This window comes from Mesoplodon mirus, assembly GCF_964341445.2.
Source record: "Mesoplodon mirus genome assembly, chromosome: 19".
In the NCBI taxonomy this organism is placed as follows: Eukaryota; Metazoa; Chordata; class Mammalia; order Artiodactyla; family Ziphiidae; genus Mesoplodon; species Mesoplodon mirus.
In genome coordinates, this window is record NC_138995.1 from 63,518,412 (window position 1) to 63,538,277 (window position 19,866).

At 46.2% G+C, this 19,866-nt stretch overlaps 1 protein-coding gene across 16 annotated transcripts in view; it reads right to left on the minus strand.

Annotated features, from left to right (window-relative positions):
* Positions 1 to 15,469, minus strand: part of PEG3 (paternally expressed 3) — a 32,542-nt gene extending 17,073 nt beyond the window's left edge. For 4 of the 16 annotated variants that reach the window (XR_014292114.1, XM_082606123.1, XM_082606118.1 and 1 more), the window contains exons 1-4: positions 14,775 to 15,469; positions 8,572 to 11,315; positions 4,495 to 4,630; positions 351 to 429 (exon numbers count right to left, since the gene is read on the minus strand). The gene's annotated coding sequence lies outside the window, so the exon portion shown is untranslated. Of the gene's footprint in view, positions 1 to 350; positions 430 to 4,494; positions 5,966 to 8,571; positions 11,316 to 14,774 lie in introns of those variants that run through there. The other 12 variants (XM_082606129.1, XM_082606127.1, XM_082606128.1 and 9 more) reach the window with 12 other exon arrangements.
* Positions 15,470 to 19,866: the final 4,397 nt, after the last annotated feature.

Below are 19,866 nucleotides of genomic sequence, written 5' to 3' on the forward strand. Positions count from 1 at the left end.
AGACCCTGCCACTCCCGCCCTGCCGGCCCTGCCCTCCTCGATGACAGACAGGACACTAGATAACACCCTGCTGGGCAGGGGAAAGAAAGGGCAAGCGTCCAGGCTCTGGAGAGCTGGTGAGACGGCTGGGACAAGAGAACACCGTCGAGTTTACCCAGCAACTGGCTAAAAGGGACTGCCCTGACAAGAGCAGGGCCCTCAAAAGCCAGCAGGCCTGTGCGGGACAGAGGGGTGGGCAGGGAGCCCAAGGCTGCTCTGTGGCATCCAATTCCAGAGAGAACTCCGGTCCCCTAGATGACAGCAGTGCCACCTCTCAGAGGCCACAGGACACCCTTGGGTACGTAAATCACCTGTTTGGGAATAGGATCCTTTCTGGAACTTCAGAACAAGTGTTCTTATCCACAGGAACAGAGTCAAAATGCCAGGGACCTGCAGACATTTTAAAGAAATACATGGACAAATAAACATGGAAGAAGTGTAAAGAGTGTCAGAGAATTCACTCTCCAAATGGCTGTGGACTGAGATAGCATTGGGGGTGAGGCCTTATATACCATATTCAAGAAAAGGCCCATTCCCATGTCATACAAACCAACCAGAGACAAGAAGCAGAAAGCTTTCAAATTTTATGAAACCAGAATAATTAAAACATCTAAGACACAGAGAGCACTAGCAAACTGCAGACCAAACTCACTTATAAAAGCAGACATAACAGTCTTAACACTGTGACTAATGAACATCATTCTACAGAGTTTCAGCCAATTACAAGAAAATCTGGGGCATGAACAAAGAAAGATATAAAATTATCACTCTCTTATGTAAGACCATCCACTCAGATATTGCAAATCAGTGGAAACAGACCTTATAATAATAATTTAGTAAGAAACCCATTTATAACGGACTCCCTAAATATGTACTGACAATAACCAATTTGAAAAAATGGGAAGAACTCCATTGTAAAAATACAAAAGATTTAACAGAAGAAGACAGCACCCATAGGAACAAACTTATACATTATATTGCAATAGAAAAGGCAATATAACCAGAGAGACACAGGATAATCATGGGAGATATACGGATCTAGCATATGAAAGCTCTAAATACCCCCCCAAATTAACCTATACTACCTAGTGGAATTTCAAAGAATATAAATGTTGGGGAACTTGACAATGGTTCTAAAGTTGACCTGGAAGAATTTCACTTGGATCAATATTTTGAAAGTTCATACATCAAAAGGCCAACAAACCACACACAAAAAAGAAGTATCTTAATATAATCTCAGGGTTAAGAAAGTTCTTTTCTAGTATGATGCCTAAAGGCAGAAAGATGACATAAAAGTAACAAATGATGTTCTTGTCTGTACCATCAAAGCCAAAGCAATAAATCAACCACCTAAAAAAACACCAAAAAGGACAAAAAGACTGATTCACTTAAGAATTGTAATATAAGTTTACTGTATGTACACAATTGAGTATGTAGGACTCTATGAAAGTGGCATTAAAAAATAGTGAGGAATGTATATAGATTACTTCAATAAATAATAATGGTAATAGGAGATCTAGCCAATCATTCACTTGGGGAAAAAGGTAACAACATATATGAGAATGCTAAAACTAAAATCAAAATAAAATAAATAAAAGATTAATTTTTATAATCCTGGAGCAGGGACGGGATCTTCTAACCTGACAATAAAATTGGGAAACAGGGACAACTTTGACCTTGTATACATACTTCTCTAATCACATTATTTTTTCTTCCCACTACGCATGTGTGAAGCATAAAGCACCAGTAGGTAAAAACTATACTTAAGAACTGTAGGCTTAAAAAGTTTGATAAGGAAGCAACAATTTTGCTAAGAAAATATAAATATTTGGCAAACCTGACTCAGGAAGCAGAGGAAAATCCAGGGAAGAAATTTAAAAAGATGAAATGATCGAAGGAGCAACTTCCTATAAAATTTCCATGAGCGAAGTATTTACCATGTTCTAAAAACCCTTCCAGAGCACAGAAGAGAGATGGAGGACTTCCTGCTCATTGATAATATGACGATGTGAACACCCATAAATATCCTGTCACAAGGTAGATACCAACTTCTTTGCCGAAAATTCACCTATTCCTTTTCTCAAGAAATTCAGGACTAGAGTCAACAAATGGGATCTTTGTTAAATGTGCTCAATATTTTCTGACCAGGCCAACGAAACAGCCCTTGGTCAGCAAGGGCGTTGAAAATGAAAAGATTTTTAATAGAAAAACCGGAACAACAGTGGGACCTTACCTACTCCTTCCCACAACGGCAGAGGAAATTCACTTGAGAGTAAGAAAGGGCCTTGGGAACAGAATAATCATAAAGATAGATAACATACATGTCGTGTGAAGAAAAAGCTGGCATACACCTATCCTGCAAATTTTATAAAGGGCAAATTGGTTACTGATCAAAATTAAAAAATGTGATATCCTGTCCTATTAATTCTACTTCTATGAATTTATCCCAGAGATATGTAATGACATATGTGCAAGAATATATTCATTGAAGTACTGTTATGACAATGGGCAAAATATGGTATGTTTATATTATGATTATGAAACCTTTTAAAATAATGAGGCAATTGTAAATAAACGGATATGAGACGACCTCTAAGGTAGTTAAGTGCAAAATGGGACACACCAATGTGCATAGCATTCTAAGGAACTATAAAAACAGACGTCATTTTTTTTTTTTAATTAATTTATTTTTTAAGACGTCATTTACTTAGACGATTTCTGGAAGGACACAGAAGAGACTATTAATAGTGATTAATAGTGATTGCCCCTGGGGAAGGGAACTGGGGGCCAGGGAAGGAAGGGTGACTTAACTTTTTCATTGTATATTCCCCTTGTTTTTATTTATTTTTATCATGACATGAATTACCTAGTCAAAAAAATAAATTCACAGTTAAAACAAAATAATAAACAAAAGCACTAGTGGAGGCCTTTCGAGACTGTGCTGCCCGCTGAGTGGGTGCCGGCAGCACTACCACCTGAACGCTGAGGGGTCTCCTCCCCTCCCTGCCCACCACCCCACCCCACCCCCACCCTGGTCTGAGTCCAAGGTCACACCCTAAACTGGCCGTTTGCAGACGATATGATAGGCAATTTAGAAACCTCCGAAAAATCAACTTTGAAACTCCTCAGACCCAAGAAGTACTTAGGGAAACTGCAGCCCCAAGCTGAAATAGCACTCACAAGTCTAGCAACCACTAGTACATAAATGCAATGCCATTCCCTATCCTGACGATTCCTCTTCTGAACTCGAACTGACAGACCTATGTGCCCACGAGCACAGAGACACAGTTCACAAGGGTGTTCACAGAAGCACTGTTTACAACAGTAAAGAACAGGGACAGACAGGAGAATGTTTGAGCAGATTCAATGGCAGAGACCACTGACTGCTATGCAGCAGACGTGAAAATAAGAACGGTACACATTTTCCACACTATAAAAACCAATCAAAATAAAAGCAAACCAGAAAAGGAGGGGGGAAAATATTTTGCAACATAGATGACAGTTAATAGGTCTTAGAAAGCAGTGAAAAAAGTAAGTGGCTCCACATGAAAATAAAGAACATTAATACACAGTTCATAAAATTAGTGATAGGAGCCAATATCTATATCAGAAATCAAAGAAATGAAAAATATTATAGTGAACACTTTTTACGCTTACCAAATGGTCAACTATTTCAAAATAAAAATCAGTGTTGGTGGGAAGCCAGCTGGTACAAGTGTGAATCCTATTTCTGGATATCATTTTGGCATATATCTAAAAAACATTAAAAATGCCTATTCCTTTTTTTTTTTTTTTTTTTTTTTTTTCTTTTTGCGGTATGCGGGCCTCTCACTGTTGTGGCCTCTCCCGTTGCGGAGCACAGGCTCCGGATGCGCAGGCCCAGCGGCCATGGCTCACGGGCCCAGCCGCTCCGCGGCATATGGGATCCTCCCAGACCGGGGCACGAACCTGTATCCCCTGCATCGGCAGGCGGACTCTCAACCACTGCGCCACCAGGGAGGCCCAAAAATGCCTATTCCTTTTGAAACAGCAAGTCTCCACCTAAGGACAAAGACACTCAAGTAGATAAAAATATGTTAAAAAAAAAAAAAAAAGCTACAAAGTCAGCTGCCCACCACCACTCTAAGTCCTTGTACGTACATCTACTCTCAAATATGTTGCAGGTGATGGCAGGTGACATAACGTCACCCAAGGAGCACTTCTGGGAACGTGCCACTATGCAATGGCGGTCCTAACACAGGGCAGATCCCTGCACAGCAACCAGAGGCAAAGCAGGGAAAGGAAACACTGGTCAACGTTCTCCTACAGGGTTACCTGACTGCAGGTGGCTCCGCAGGAGGCGGCGAGTGACCCAGCCCTCAGCCCCAACTCACACTGTCCTCCGCTGGCAGCCCAAAGGGCACCCAGGAGTGAGGCCAGGTGCTGAGTTAGCACCTGCCAGGGCCCCATACTCACCTCACCCTTGGGAAGACCCAGGTGAACTCCTCTGGTGACAGCGACTCTGGCCAATCGAAAGCATAACTGCTCTGCCCACTGCGCCCCCACTTCCCCAGTCCAGCTTCTGCCTCCATGGCAACAGCCATGCCTACCACTGAAGAGGACAGAAGATATGTGTCGGGGGTGGCTGAGAGGAAGAAAGCATCAGGGAAGAGTCATCCACGGGCTTGCCTGGCATGACCAAAGGCAGCGTTGAGGCCGAGGGGGACGCCTGTCCAAGGACGGCCCAGAAAGGCCATCACAGAATCAAGATGTGCTGGGGGACGCACAGACCAACAGAGAAACAGAGCACCTGTACTTACGCCAGGCCGCAAAGTCCCTGAGGCAAGGACTACGTCGCCTTTCTGATCACTGTATTGTTACCTTCACAGGACTGGCACGTAGAGGGTGTTCAATAAACTGTGTGTTTGGGGTTTTTTCTACTTAGATGCAAAAACATTTAAACCCAATCTAGAAAAGTCTAAATAGTAGCCCTTGACCATGAAAGGTTATTCCAGGAATACAAGGATGATATCCCATTAGGGTAGGCTGTTATATAAGGGATTAGAGGGGGAAGGGGATTCCATGAGCACTGTCGCACGTTACAAAGCATCTGCAAACTTCAACCTTTCCTTGTATGTCCCTAGCAAAGAGTAAGACTAGGAGACCATCTAAACACAATAAAGACTTACCTCAAATGCAAGCAAGCATTAAACACTAAAGGTAGGGAAGCCCTCCACCATACCCACCATTCAGCACTATTTTGGAAGTCCTAGCTAATGCAACTGATAAAAAAGAAGTGAAAGGTATAAATGTGGAAAAAGCATTATTTTGAATTCAAAAACCTTGTCAATTAATACAGCAAGAAAAAAAATGCCAGGAATAGCAAAATAAATAAACCAATTCTCATTAATAAATTCAGTAAAGTATTTGCAACTCCAAATAAAATTTTTTTAATGTACAGAAGGACACAGAACAGGTCCTAAATAAATGACGACATATGTTTTTGCACAGGACCATGAAAATTGTTGTCAATCCTCCCTTGAATATAAGTTAAAATCCAACAAAATGTGGGAGTTTTGACAAACTGAGAATCCAGTTTCTCCAGAAGACTAAATGTACAGAAATATCAAGACAATTCTGAACAAGAATGTATGTGTGCAGCAAGGGTGGGGGATTGTCTATAAAGTGACCCAAACATATAAGAACATAAAGTATTCTTTCCAACACAAGGATGGGGGTGCAATGACAAATACACTGACGGAACATAATACACTCCAGAATCTGACTCGTGTGAAAGTATATACACATGTGGGAATTTAGTTTATAGTAAAGAAAGACTTTTAAATCAAGAAAAGCATTAACTGTTTAAATGCTAACTAGGAACTTCCTTAGGAGTAAATGATAAAGGGTCATTTTAAGGAAAGTGGCAAGAAAAGTCAACCAACACTTCCATTTCTGACCAGCTATTCGAGTATGGATTTCTAAGAAGGTTGGAGCAGGCCTCTGTCTGACATTAGGAAAGACCAATAACAGCAGTGCCAGTGTCTGGCCTCTCTTCCAAGAAGTTCGGTATTTCATCTCTAGAAGGCAAAGGCCACTAAGGCCAATGACAAACATACTTTGTTCTCAGAAAAATAAATCATTGTCCTCAAAAGAGAGCATTCCTCCAAAATTTCATCATGCAAAAAGAAATGAAAACAGATAAAATCTTTAAGAAAATGTCATGTAACATTAAGTCATGTTGCCAAGAAACTTTGTAGCTTTATTTTCTGATTACAAACATAGAAGACAGTACAACATTCAAACATTACAGATTATCCAACGTAGAAACTGCAAGCCACGTCCAGTGATCCTATTTGTTCCTGTACTAAACCTTTTAAAGTCTGTACAGATAACATCTTGTTTTTACCAAAATGAGATCATACCAGGAGTTCTGTGTGTATTTTTAAACCCAGTAATTTTTTTTTTTTTTCTATTCTTTTTGCGGTATGCGGGCCTCTCACTGTTGTGGCCTCTCCCGCTGCGGAGCACAGGCTCCGGATGCGCAGGCCCAGCGGCCGTGGCTCACGGGCTCAGCCGCTCCGCGGCACATGGGATCCTCCCAGACCGGGGCACGAACCCGTATCCCCTGCATCGGCAGGCTAAACCCAGTAATTTTTGATAGACATCTTTCCAACCAGTACATATAGATTGATATCATTCTTTCTAAAGGCCACATAGTCTTCCATTCTATGGATATACCAGTTTATTTACACTTGATGGAAATGACCAATGTAAAAAATGTTTAAAGCATTAAATGAAAATACAAGGGCATAAAATTATACAGCATATGTGGCATTCTTACTGCAAATATACTCATTTATATGTACACAGAAAACAATGAGGATGTCCACACAATGGAATAAAATGAAGTTTTGGAAATCAAAGCTGCAGATGGAGATGTATTTATACAAAAGTTATTATAGATGTTGTTAAATAGCTGCACAATATTACGTTCACACACACACACACAAACACGCATATAATGGAGACTGTAAACGTGATGGGCATGTGACATGAGCTCACCAGATGGCACACCACGCACTCTCCCACAACCAAATATTACTGCCTAACACCCCACATACTTCACTCTGGTAGCCTGAGTTTGAAGTGTTAGTGAATTGGGCATGATCTCATTTACGTAAAAAAAAAACCAAAAAACCAAAAAACTACATAGGTACTTAAACGTATGGAAGTACATACAAAACCAAACTGGAAGAAAACTTCCATAAAAACTAGTATGAAGACCATGCGTAAAGTGGGGAAAATCAAAAAAATAAATGATTAATAAAAGATACTTCATTTTGCATTTCAACTTAGAATGTTAGTTTAAGTTCACCATCAGAAAAAAAACCCTGAATATAAATTTGGAAGTTCAGCTGCTGTCTGTCCGTCCTCTCCTCTGCGCCAGTCACTGCGCATCAGCACCCCCTCCCCTGGGTGGCTCCCCCTCTCTCCGACCACCCACAGTACTCCCGTGGAGTCCTCCCCTCCCCACACACCCTTCGGGCCAGAGCACCACTGCTGGGGCGCCACACCAAGACCCCGACCTCACTGCCAGCTGTCCTCTCGGTCTCACTGTTCACACTCAGTTCTGGCCACGTGGCAAACCCATCAGCTTTGTTTCTGGGCCTGGAGGTGGGCTCCCACACACCCTAGTTACTGAAGCTCCCACATCTCCCTCCGCACTCTCTCTGCAGCAGGAGTCCTAGCGTGAGTCAAGCAGTACCCAAGGGCAGGATTTTAAAAGCCAAAGGTCTGACCACATTCAGAGGACGGGGGCAAAGACGGGGACACACAGGGACCCAGCCTGACTCTGGTCGTAGGGGGCCAAGGGAGGCCACTAACTCCAAGGAAAGGGAAGGAGAGGAGACAAACAAGGACAGCTGGTCAGAAAAAGGTCTCACCCTCCACACCGGGCAGAGGTGCTTACGGGGTTCCAGCTGTTCTTCAACCTCCAAAGACCTGTTCTTAAATGCACGGGACATGTAAGCATGAAACGTGTGTGTCGTAAGCACTGTATGCAGAGTTAGTTTCGGGCAAGAGCTGGACTCCAACCACAGGGCAGTGGTCCTGCCTGCTGGACAAGTGTTGCCACTGTGGTCCATGTGGAGGTGTTTATGCCATTCTCTTGAGTATTTATAACCCTTTACTTCTATTTCATAAAAATGCATAGAAAACAAAAGCACAGTCTCACAATTAATTCATCTGAAACAAAGATGGAAGTCATCAGGAACCCCTGCCACAAGTGGGGGGGGTCTTTGGCCTCAATCAAAGGACCAGTGGGTCAAGTGTCCAACTGAACTGGGAGGAACTCAACTAGTGGTGGCTGGAAATGTGGTTGGATGCGTGAGGAGAGGTAAAGAAATTCTGTGGCCTCCTGTGTGACCTCAGGTTCCCCACATCCCACCACGAGAGAAGCTCATGGTCTCTTCTCCAAGCCCGTTTCTACTTACTTAATTTGGTGCCTCATCACAGTGCACCTAGATTCAGCCCCTCTCTCATTCTACCTACCTCATTAAAGGGGGCTGGAATTGAGAACTTTAAAGTCACGAACCGAGGAAGTTACTTTCTTCGCTTCTCAGGGACAGCAGGGTGTGCGGTCTCTTCTCTGCTCGTTTGCTCCTTTCTCCTGCCTCTTTCTGCAAACCGACATTCTCTCCTTCAGCACCACGTGGAGGGAAGTGCTGTCCCAGCCTGGGCCCGCCTTACCTCCCGGCTCAGGTACCCAACACTGCCAGCTGGGCCAGCCCGTGCCTCTGCTCACCCCCTCTCCGACATTACGAGTGCACACTACAGCTCGATGCCTTCTAGGGTGTGGCTCTCAAGCCTGGGGTGCCTGGGAGAAAGGCACCAGCCTTTCCGGGGTGGGTATTTAGGAGGTCTGTGGCTCCCCAGGAAACAGCCATCCAGGAAGCATGCCAGGAGCCGTACTTTGAGAACCACTGCTCTAGGCTGATGCGTCCAGTGTGGTCCAGTCAACCATGAACAGGTACATGTGGACAATAGAGGCTGCTTGGGTAACAATTTCACAGGGGAATGTGAGCATGGAGTAAACAACCACTACCCCTACCAGACCAGCCGCGACTCCACCCTCTGGACTCTCAGGTGGCTCCTGGCAGATAGTCGCCATGTCGCCCTGGGCTTACCTCCATCATATAAACTGAGCACTTACCACTCTGCAGCAAAAGTTCCTTATCGTTGTCCATTCTGGAGGAATTTCCCCAAAAATTTCAAAAAAGAGGAAACAGTAACTAAGAGTTTAGTTTTATGGTCAGCCCCCAAATGATTCAAGAAAAAGAGTTACTTTAAAGAGATAAAACCTCTTCTGTGCCAGCAGGACATATCTGACCAATTTTTACATCAGTAACTGGCTGATCAGATTTTTCTTTTTTAAAGGGGTGAGGGCATGAAAAGGCAGACCACAAAGCATGGTTCATTTAACCATCTATAGGAGAGCACACGCTACTCTGGTCAGACCTAATGTGAATGGAGACTGGGGAGGGCGGGGGCTGCAGACAAGGGGCTTCTGGTGTCCTGGTGACCCTAGCAAGAGCTTCATTGCAACCAGATGGTATCCCCAGGCGACCTTACAGGCCAGTGCTACCAAAGCTTTTCCACATCCTCTCATTCTGATTCCATACTCACCAGGCGAGCTCTCACTATGGCTTCCTTTCCCATTTAGGTCTGCCTACAAGGAGAGAATGTGCTGATCATGCATACTTTTGAATATCTGGGTTCCTGTGGTAGTGTTCTCCCACCATGAATCGATTACCAAAATTGAGAAAACAGGAACATCGTATTTGGTCACACTATTTTCCAACATAAACCAATAATTCATTATGGCTTAGCTTCGTTAACGTGGGTCTACTGATGTAAAATGAGTCCTCAGGTGAAGTAGGGCCCCTGAGTCTGCAAAGGCTTGAGCGCCAGACACTGGACCGCTGTCTGGAGCATTCACCAAGGCCAGAAAAAACCAACCCACCCCCGGGGGCTCATTGGGACAGCATGTTAGTCTTTCCCTGGGTGGTAATATGCCATCAGCATGGCCGCCAATCTTGGTAAGCATGTTTTCTTACTCTCTACTTAATTGGAGTTCTCATTCAATAGACACTGAGACCACGGATTATGTCACTCACTTCCAGAGACCCGAAGTCCAGCAGGATCATGTCCCAGATCAGGCACAGTATCAATGCTTGCTGACAGAATGAGCAATATTTGGCTATTTTGCTCACTTCCCCCCATGATATGATTCACTGAGTAGGGTCTGAATCAGTCAGCAAACCATGAACAAAGAGTACAAGCCCTACTGAGTTCCTTTCTTCAGTACCTCTCTCAGATCCATCCAATTCACTTATCCCTCTTCTGTGACCCTAACCCAAGCCACCATCTCTCACCCAGATCTGAAGTGGTCTTCCTGGACCCACTGTTTCTACCCTCCCCTTCTGAACCCTGCAACCAGATGATATTTTTAAAACACAAATCTGATTATCATGGTGCTGCCATGGTTAGGTACCTCCATGGCTTCCCATGGTGCTTCAGACCAAGCCCAATTACCTACCATGGATTGCAAAGCCTTTCACAGTGCAGCCCCACTTTACCTTTTTCTCACCTCAAACACCACTCTTTTCTTTCCTTTGTTCTAGGCTTCTAGCCTAGACTAGATCCTGGACTCCCAGCTCCCTTAAGACTGCTCTTCTCACGACATACTACCATCCACCACGCTTCAGGGCTCAGCTTTAATGTCCCTCACCTTCTCAGGGAGACCCTACATGGCCTCTCCCAGATTAAGTTAACTGCCTGAAGTGAACCTTCTCTTTCAAAGGCATGAATCACACAATTATTTTTTCAATGTCTTTCATTACCCAAAAGACTATGAGCTCCAGGAAAACACTTCCTTTTCCACTTGGGGCCATGTTTGATAGATGAATCAATGAATTTCTCATGTTTCTTTATTCACCCAATAAGAAAGAAAGGGCAGGCCTGAAGGAGTAGCTGAATGTTGCGAAGACCAAGGAGAATTTGGTGAACACATGATCCACCAGAAGAGCCTGTGCATTCTCAGAGCACACAGGGTGCTCGTGTGGCCATACGGAACACGTGTACAGTAGGAAAGTGTCAGGTTGAGGAAGGACGTGCTCACTTCAAGGATGGGCGTGGCACCGTGAGGAGGGAACTCAGCTCACCTGGACACCGCCACCTGGCGTTTGGACCTAGTCCCTCTTCCTCTTGCACGTCGTCTCGGAGAAGAGATAGAGCTGGGGAAGGAAAAGAAAACGTGAGACACCGGACTTACTTCCCAATTACTGAAGTTCCAGGCTGGAAATGACCCCACACAGCTGCATCTTTACCTCCTACAGTGGTAGAGGTAAAATGAGACCAAGAAGAACAGCTTCTCCTCCCAGGGTGGAAGGGCCATCGGCATTGCTCCCTGGGGTGTATGTTGTACACTGGCTATAATCATAGCTTTTTTCCAGTGAGGGTATGTCAATCGTGTGCAAGCCAATCTCTGAGTGTCTTAGAAACTTCTCTAATAAGCAGAGCAAAACAGTAAAGACTTGGGATTGAGAAGTCCTATTTAAGACCCCAATCTCCCACTTATTAGCTATGCTGCACTGGCCATCCCTCTAAACGCAAGGGACACACACTGCAGGTACAAACTGGAGGGAAAAAATGGCTTAGAAGGTAGTATTATTTACTGCTAATTACGTGCCTCATACAGTGCTTATTAGCACCTTACTTTTAGCATCTCTGTTAATTCCCACCACAACATTATTTTCTACTTATTTCACACACAAAAAAGCAGAGGCTCAGAGAACTCAACCTCAGAACTCATGGCAATTACAGATCAACTAACGTCAGTTTGGAAAACAGTACATCTACAGACATTTTTCATGGAAACCTTGTGGAATAATGATACAGGCACCCCTTAGAAAGGTGAGTAAAACTCCAGTTCTGCCATGCGATAGCCAGTGATGCAATGCCAGAAATTTTACTGTGCTGTACATCTAAGTAGCATGAAAGACTAGCTTATATTACAATCTTAATGCTATTATCATCAACATTACCAGTAGATAATGGTATTATTAGTTAACCTTACACAATAGTTGAGATTGTCAACATGATCCCCGTGGACACAACATGTTTCAAGTCCCACTGTGCCTCAGAGCATGCGTTCGATCAATCAGAGGCCCCTAGGGGACGCACCTTCAGGACTATGGCTCTGGTTTATGTTAACGCTATCAGTCATGGGCGGATATGTAACTAGGTCCCGCCCACAAACAAGGAATCCAGGGCTGCTCCCTCTCGCCCCGCCCCTCCCAGCCCCGCCTCACCTGCCAGCCCCTCCCCCGTCCCATCATTTCTCACGCCACGCCTCCCTCATAACCGTCCGCGCTCCACATTCTCCAGGCTGTCTACGGGCTTGAGGCCTTTTCCTTCACGTCACCTCCCACCGCCCTCAGAGCCTGCCACCCTCTCCTCCGCCTTCTCACTTAGATCCCCCCCTTCCCCAAATCTATTAAAATTCCCACATTCCTAAGTGACCCCGGCCATGCGCAGTTGAAACCCGTCCCACAGTCCCAGGGACAAGGCTCTGCATGCCCTCCAGGGAACACGGCGCCGTCGCGCGGCAGCCAAGATGTGCCGCAGCGGCAAGCAGCGGTCCACCTGGAGCCTGCACAGTGGAGACGGCGGGGTGAGTTCCATCTCCCAGGACGCCATACACAGCCCGCCCCGCAGTCCTACAGGCACTCAATACGGCGCATGCGCAGAAAGCAAGGGCCGCAGGGCTCCGCAGCCCTGTCCTCGGGCCCGCCCCCTATAGCCGGCCCAGTGTCAGTCAAGATGGCGCCTGCGCAGTAGGCCTCGGCCGCCACCTGTCGGCCGGCAGAGCACTAGGTGGGCAAGGGTCTGCAGCCCCTCCCTCGGGCTGCCCCTGCAGTACCACCGTCATTCAAGATGGCGCCTGCACAGTAAGCTTCAGCTACCACTCCTAGGCCAAAGTACACAGCGCTAGATGGGAAATGGTCTGCAGTGCCCTGTTACTCATACAAAGCATAAAAGCCCCTCCCTTGGGCCCACCCCAGCAGACAGCACCGCTAGCATTCAAGACGGCGCCTCCACAGTAAGCCTTGCTCGCCTCCTGTCAGTCAACAAACAGCACTAGAGTGAACAGGGCTCTGTAGCCCTCCCTCGGCCTGCCCCCTGCAGCCCCACAGTCGTTCAAGGTGGCGCCTGCGCAGTAAGCCCTGGCGCCACCTGACGGCCAACAAACAGTGCTAGAGTGGGCAGGGCTCTGCAGCCCCTCCCCCGGCCCGCCCCCTGCAGCTCCGCCCTCATTCATAACAGTGCCTGCTCAAATAGCCTAGGCGCCACCTGTCGGCCAACAAGCACAGGATCAGAGTGGGCAGGGCTCTGCAATGCTGTCTGTCCCCAAAGACGGCTCGTGGCCCCACCCCTTCAGCCCAGTTGACAGGGCACCTGCGAAACACGGCTGGGCGGCACCCCCCGCCCCAGCCCTCCCCCAGCCAAAAGATGCAGCCAGAAACATCCCAAGGTGAAAGCAGTCCGGGAAGGCAACGACAGGGCAAGGAGTGATGCTCTGCAACCCCCAGACCAACCAAGGAGAAACAGCGGGCACAATGACAGCCCGTAGCCCTGTCCCTCAGGACAGCTCTCCAGCAACAACAGTGTTGGCAAACTCTGGGCCACATGGACCCTGCCGATAAAACAGCCCCCCAGTCACCAGCCGTCGCCCAATCTCAAGTCAGACCTCAAAACCTACGCTAGTCAGGGTGGCACGTCGCGGCAAGCGTCGGCGGCAAGCGTCGGCGGCAAGCGTCGGCGGCCAGGCCCGTGACCAGCAAAGACGGTGTGAGGTAGCAGGACCCCTGCAGCCTTCAATCACGGCAAAGAACACAGGGCACCGCTACCCTCAGCCCCGCCCCTGTGGCCACCCAGCCGAGACCAGGCCGCGCATGCGCAGCGATCCTCAGCCGCCCCCATCAAAGATGGCGCAGAGGTAGGCAGGGCTCGACCAGTCGATCTCTTTTGAGACCTGCAGTCAAGACAGCCCTTGGCCCCACCCCAGCCCGCACCAACCAATCAGGACAGCGCCTGCGCAGCCACTCTTATCCGACATATCAAAAGTGACGCCAGGATGGGCGGGCCCACAGTCTGTCACCGCCCAGAGAAAAACATCCCGCAGGCACGATTGCCCTCGGCCCCGCCCCATAGCTCCTCCCGCCGCCACTGCGGCAAGCAAGCCCCGCCCCCAAAGACCGGCAAGGATGCAGGGGCGGCCGGAGGGGACCTGGCCAATCTGGAACCCCGTGGGATGGGGTGTCCTCTGCAGCCCTCCGACCAAGCTGAGGAAACGGGAGGGCGGGGTGCGTGGGGGGGGGGCGCACTGAGCCTTCCCGCGCTCGTTAGGGATGGCCCGCCACTTCTCTGGCACCCACCCCAGCGGACTGCGGTGACAGGAGCCCGCGGCCTTCCCGCCCCCTGCCCAGGACGGCCAGCCATCCCTGTCCCCCACTACGCCCAGGAAAGGTGGCACGGGAGCCCCCACCACAGACTCCGGCCGGCAGCGCAAGATGGCGCCGCTGCGGCAAACGCGGCAGCCCCTGCCCGCTGACCAGGGTCCCGAACCTCCGGCGTCCCATCCCCGCGCACCGTCCAGACGCGGATGTGCGGGCCGAGGCGGCCGGACTCACCTCACCACACCGCACCTCAAGGCACCGCCCCGCCCCTGGCCGAAGGTCGGCCACGGCGCAGCCCGCGCACAGTCTACTGCCCCCACACGGCCCCGGGCACCCGGCGGCGCCACCAGCCCATGGTGGACATGTCCACTCTTCCTCTCCGACCTCGTCCTCCCGCAGCTCCCGGCGTCTGCACCGAGCCCTGGCCCGCGACTCCTTGTCAGGCTCTCCGCAGAGGCGGGGCCCCGGCGCGGGCAAATCAGAGGCAGCGCTACGCGCCCTGGGCCCCCTCGCCACGCCCCCAAGCCCTGCCAATCAGGCCGCGGTTGCTGTGGCGATGGCTTGGCGCGAAGGCAGGAGGCTGACGTCAACGGAGCCAACGCTAGGGGCCCTGAGGAAGGGTCTGGAAAAGGGGGAGGGGGAATGGGTGTGCGACCCCCAAACAAAGAAGGGGGGTGACGCGGAGAAAGGCCCGCTAACGACTCCCAAACGCAAAACCTCTGAAGAAAAAGAAAAAAAAAAAAAACCCATACATTTGTCTAAGAAAATGAAAATCCGGCGGACAAAAATATATATGTCGAAGTTAAAGACAAACGAGAAAGTGGGAGACGAGACTTTTCCGCCTGGGACACATGAAAGACACGGGGCTAACTTCCCTAATAAACGAAGACCTCTTGGAAACCGATATGGTAAAGACCAAACCAAGCCAGAAAAATGGGCAAAAAGGGAGGAAACTGGCAATTCACAGGAAAATACAAATGGCTGACAGACCTACAGGACAAAACTCACGACCTGACTCCCAAAGAAACGTAAAACCGAGAGCCCGGACCAGCACGGTTTAGCGGATGCTCTCCTGAGGCGGCCTCGCGCGTCGCCGCCTGGGACAGGCTGGGTCAGTCCCACCCGTGGTCCACCCAGACCGTCGGCCGCGCAGGGCACACAGACGCGTGAGGAAACCCGTGTGCGGCGGGAAACGACGAGTAGCGCCGCTCGGGACGAACGACGGCCGAGGACTCAATAGAGTTAGTCAAACACTCAAGTGGCCGAAGTTTGCAGACACGACCCGGTAAGTGTTTTCATTTGTTTGTTAAGGATGAACACACACGCAGGTAAAGCCTCTGGGAAAGTGTACAAGAAACGGTTAGCGGGTTACCTCTAGGGAAAAGGGATGAGGGGAAGGAAGATGGAGGAGGGATCTTTCCCGTCTCCAGTCCATACTCTTTGAATCTCCTGGCCAGAAATATGCATCTCTTTCCCAGTAGTAGAATCAATGAATTACAAAAAGCTCACGGATGCACCCTTTGACCCAACGATTCCACTCTCCAGGAGCTAAGGGAAACGAACTAAGCTAAGAGGTACGAAAGATTATATGCAGGCATATTCACGTAGCATCATTTTTTATTAGAAAAATGTACTCTGCGGAAGAAATAAATTGTATTCTGGCAAAGCCATACACTGCAATGTTATGTGGCCAGTTAAAATGTAATTTTTTAATTTTAAAAAAAGATTCATAAGATACAGTTAATTACAAAAAGCAGGTTACCTAAGCACAAAGAACATGATACCCAAATTTAAATTTTATACTTAGTAAGTATAAATATTTATAAATCAGTGGTTGCTGGGTACATTAAGAACTACTGGCTTTTGGGGTGGGGGATGTTTGAAACTCCCCAAGTCTTCAGCAGTCTCTTCTCACCCAGCAGTGCCACATAAACATAAAATCTGAATGAAAACATTGTGTTTGCTCTGTACCTTTGAAAATTATTCCCCGGGAGCTTCTATAGAAATTCTAGAGGAACCACTAGAAGTGACTGTGGTACTACCCTTAGGTCAGACGTTTTCCAATCCGGCCACACACTAGGATCCCCTGGGGGAGCTGTCAAACATTGCAGGTGCCCAGGGTCCCAGAGAGCTGTTTGTTTTGGAGCTCCTCAGGGGATCCTAAAGTCTGGTTATGGTTTAGGAGGTGATTTTAATGCAATCTAGGGACCCCATCCCCTCTCTCCTTCTCAAAGACCTCTATCGGCCACACAGATTTTTCCCTGGATCCCAGGTCGTTCATTCCCATCAAATATCACGTGCTCTCGGAGCTTCTCCAGCTACTACCCCTTTGCTCAGCACTCTCTCCCTGCGCCCACCAAAAAAGCCCTCTTGATAGAGTGGTCTTCTGTCACCGACTCAACAGCCTTTCCACACATGCTCTCCCCCTGGCATGCCACACGGGCTCCCTCCTTTCCACACCCCTGGAACTGCTTGGCAATTCCAGCAGTTCTCCATGTGGCTAGGAAACTTGTTCTTAATCTCACTTGGTCTTTCAGTAACATTCAACATCCTCATTAAAACAAACAGTGATAACAAAAACTATCTTATTTTCAGAGACACTATACTGCCCTGGTTTTCCCATGCCCTCTTAGCTGGCTTCTGCTTTGTTCAGCCTCCCAAGGCTCAGAACTCAGTCACTAGCCTTCTCCATCAACGTCCACTCCCTAGGTAGCAGTCTCACCTAGCCTTATGGTTTAAATAGCACCTGCATGCCAACAGCTCCCTCTGCCCCGGAACTCTCCGCAGAAGCCCAGTCTCATGTATCCAACTGTCTGCTTAACAGCTGACTGTTCTACCAGGATGCCTAACAGGCAGCTCAAAACACTGGAAACAAGTAGTACTTTCCCTTTGCCCCGTTTCTATAACGAGGACCAGTTGCAGTAGCCCCAAACCTCGCAGTTGTTCTCGACTCCCCTTTCCCTTACCATCAGCATCCAATGCGTCAGCAAGTCCTGCCGACTCTACATCCGAGATACATCCCAAATTTGTCCTCTGTGTTTCCTCTGCATGGTAGTCCTAATTACCACGATTTCCCCTAGATATCAGCCCACTCATGGGACGACCTGCTTCCATTCCAAACCCTTCCCTCCAATATTCTCTAGACAGCATCCAGGGTGATCTTCTTTAACTGAGAATAAGACATCGTGTTGCAGCTTGAATTACCTCCTATTCCCTACCCCAATCACACTTCAGTATAAGTCTAAAATCCATATAAGGTTAAAAGGCGTCAATATCTTTTGTCATGGAAGAACGTTAAATATTTGTGCTGTAAAATTTAATAATCTTTTCCTTCAGATTTCTGCTTTTTATACCTTAAGAAATCCCTCTCCACGTTGAAGTCATAAAGATATTATAATAGCCTGAAGTCTTAGTTTTTTAGGTTTAGTTTTATGTATGTTCTGTAGTATGGATCTAATTTTTCTCTTGACATATGTCATGTTTCTGTACAAGTGGACCTGCTCCTAAACTCTCTAGTCTGTCCCACTGGCCCATCTGTTTATCTGTATGCATTTACACATCATATTAATTATTGGAGTTTACAGTCTCTTGATAACTGGAAGGACAATTGCCCTAGCTTGTTTTTCAAAAGTGTCTTTGGTTATTCTTAGCCCTCAACTGACATTTTACTAAATCCATAGAGAAATTTAAAGAGGACCGAAAACGTTTTATCAAGACCTCCCATCTTTGCCTATGGTCTGTGCTACCCATTTATTCATGTCATCTACAGCCACCAACAGTACATTGTAATTTTTTTCCCTTTAAGATCTTATTTGACTTTAGGAGGTCTTTCTTCCTATTACTTACCTAACTGGTTATTTTGGGGTTACAGCAGTAGTATAGCTTTTTAAAAATAACCTATTTATAGAAAAGGTGCAAAGATAGTGTAAACCTTCCTTACCCAGTTTCCCCTGAGGTTAACATCTTACCTAACTTTGGTACGTTGTCAAAATGAAGAAATTACCATTAGTGCAAAGCTAGTAATTAAGCTACAAACTTCCCATAAATGTTTTCCTTCTGTCCCGGGATCCCATCTAGAACGCCACATTACACTTAGCTGTTATGTCTCCTTAGACAACTCCAGGCTGTGACAGCTTCTCAGTATTTCCTTGTTTTTCATAACTTTAGCAGTTTTGAGGAGTACTAGTCAGGTTTTTGTAGGAAATCTCTCAATTTGAGTTTGTCTAATATTTTCTCATGATTTGTCTTGGGTTATGAGTTTTTGAGAAGAATTATCTGCTCTTGCCTTTTATATGTTGATTTTTTTAATCCAGTGAATTTGCTGACCTCTACTTGTTAGTTCTAATAGTTTCTCTCAGATTTTCCTGGATAGTTTAAAATGTTAAACTGTTTATTAATGACAATTTTTAATTTTTATTGACAATTATATCTCATTTCTATCATAATGCATTCTGGGGTGATATGGAATAAGACTTGTTCTAGACTTGAAAGGGGATACTTTTCTTTCAGTACCAAGTAAAAATGTTCACAATAAGCTTTTTTGTAGAGCCTCTTTGTTGGGGGTTAAGGAAATTCCCTTTAGTTCTAGTTTTCTAAAAATTTTATCATGAATAAGTTTAATTTTTATATAATGACTTTATTATCTATTGGGAAGATTATACTTTGTTTTATATAATCTGTTAATGTGGAGAATTAAGGCAAATTTTCTGATGTTGAAACATGTTGCGTTCCTAATCCCTACTTAATCATGATTATGAGGGTCTGATTTATATACACATACAGGAGGATACTACTGGGTTATATTTTTTTGTTTTTGCACCTAAGTTCTTACTTTATTATACTTGTTTCATTTAGGTATCAAGGTTACACTAGCCTTATAAAATTATTTGGATTATTACCTTGCTGCTTATATTCTCTATGACAGTTCATAAAAAATAGAGATTCTCTGATCTTTGAAAGTTTAATATAACTCACTATAAAATTGTCTAAATCTGATGTCTTTTTGCATGGAATATTTTTGACTTAGTTTCCTTAGCTTTGTACTTATATTTCTGCTTTGTCTTGAGTCAAATTTAGTCATTTATATTTTCCAAGAAAATTGTCCACCTCACTTAAATTTATTAGCACATAATTATTCACAGTATTCTTTTGATTTTTAATCTAGTCCTCATTGGTAATTAATAATTTGTCCCCTTTTCTGTTACTAATATCATTTAACCTATTCTTGTTTTTATCATCAGTTTCACTAAAGATTTGACAATTTTATGTCTTTTAAAGTGCTTTTGGTCTTTTGACCATATTCTTTATTCTTTTCCATTTAATTAAT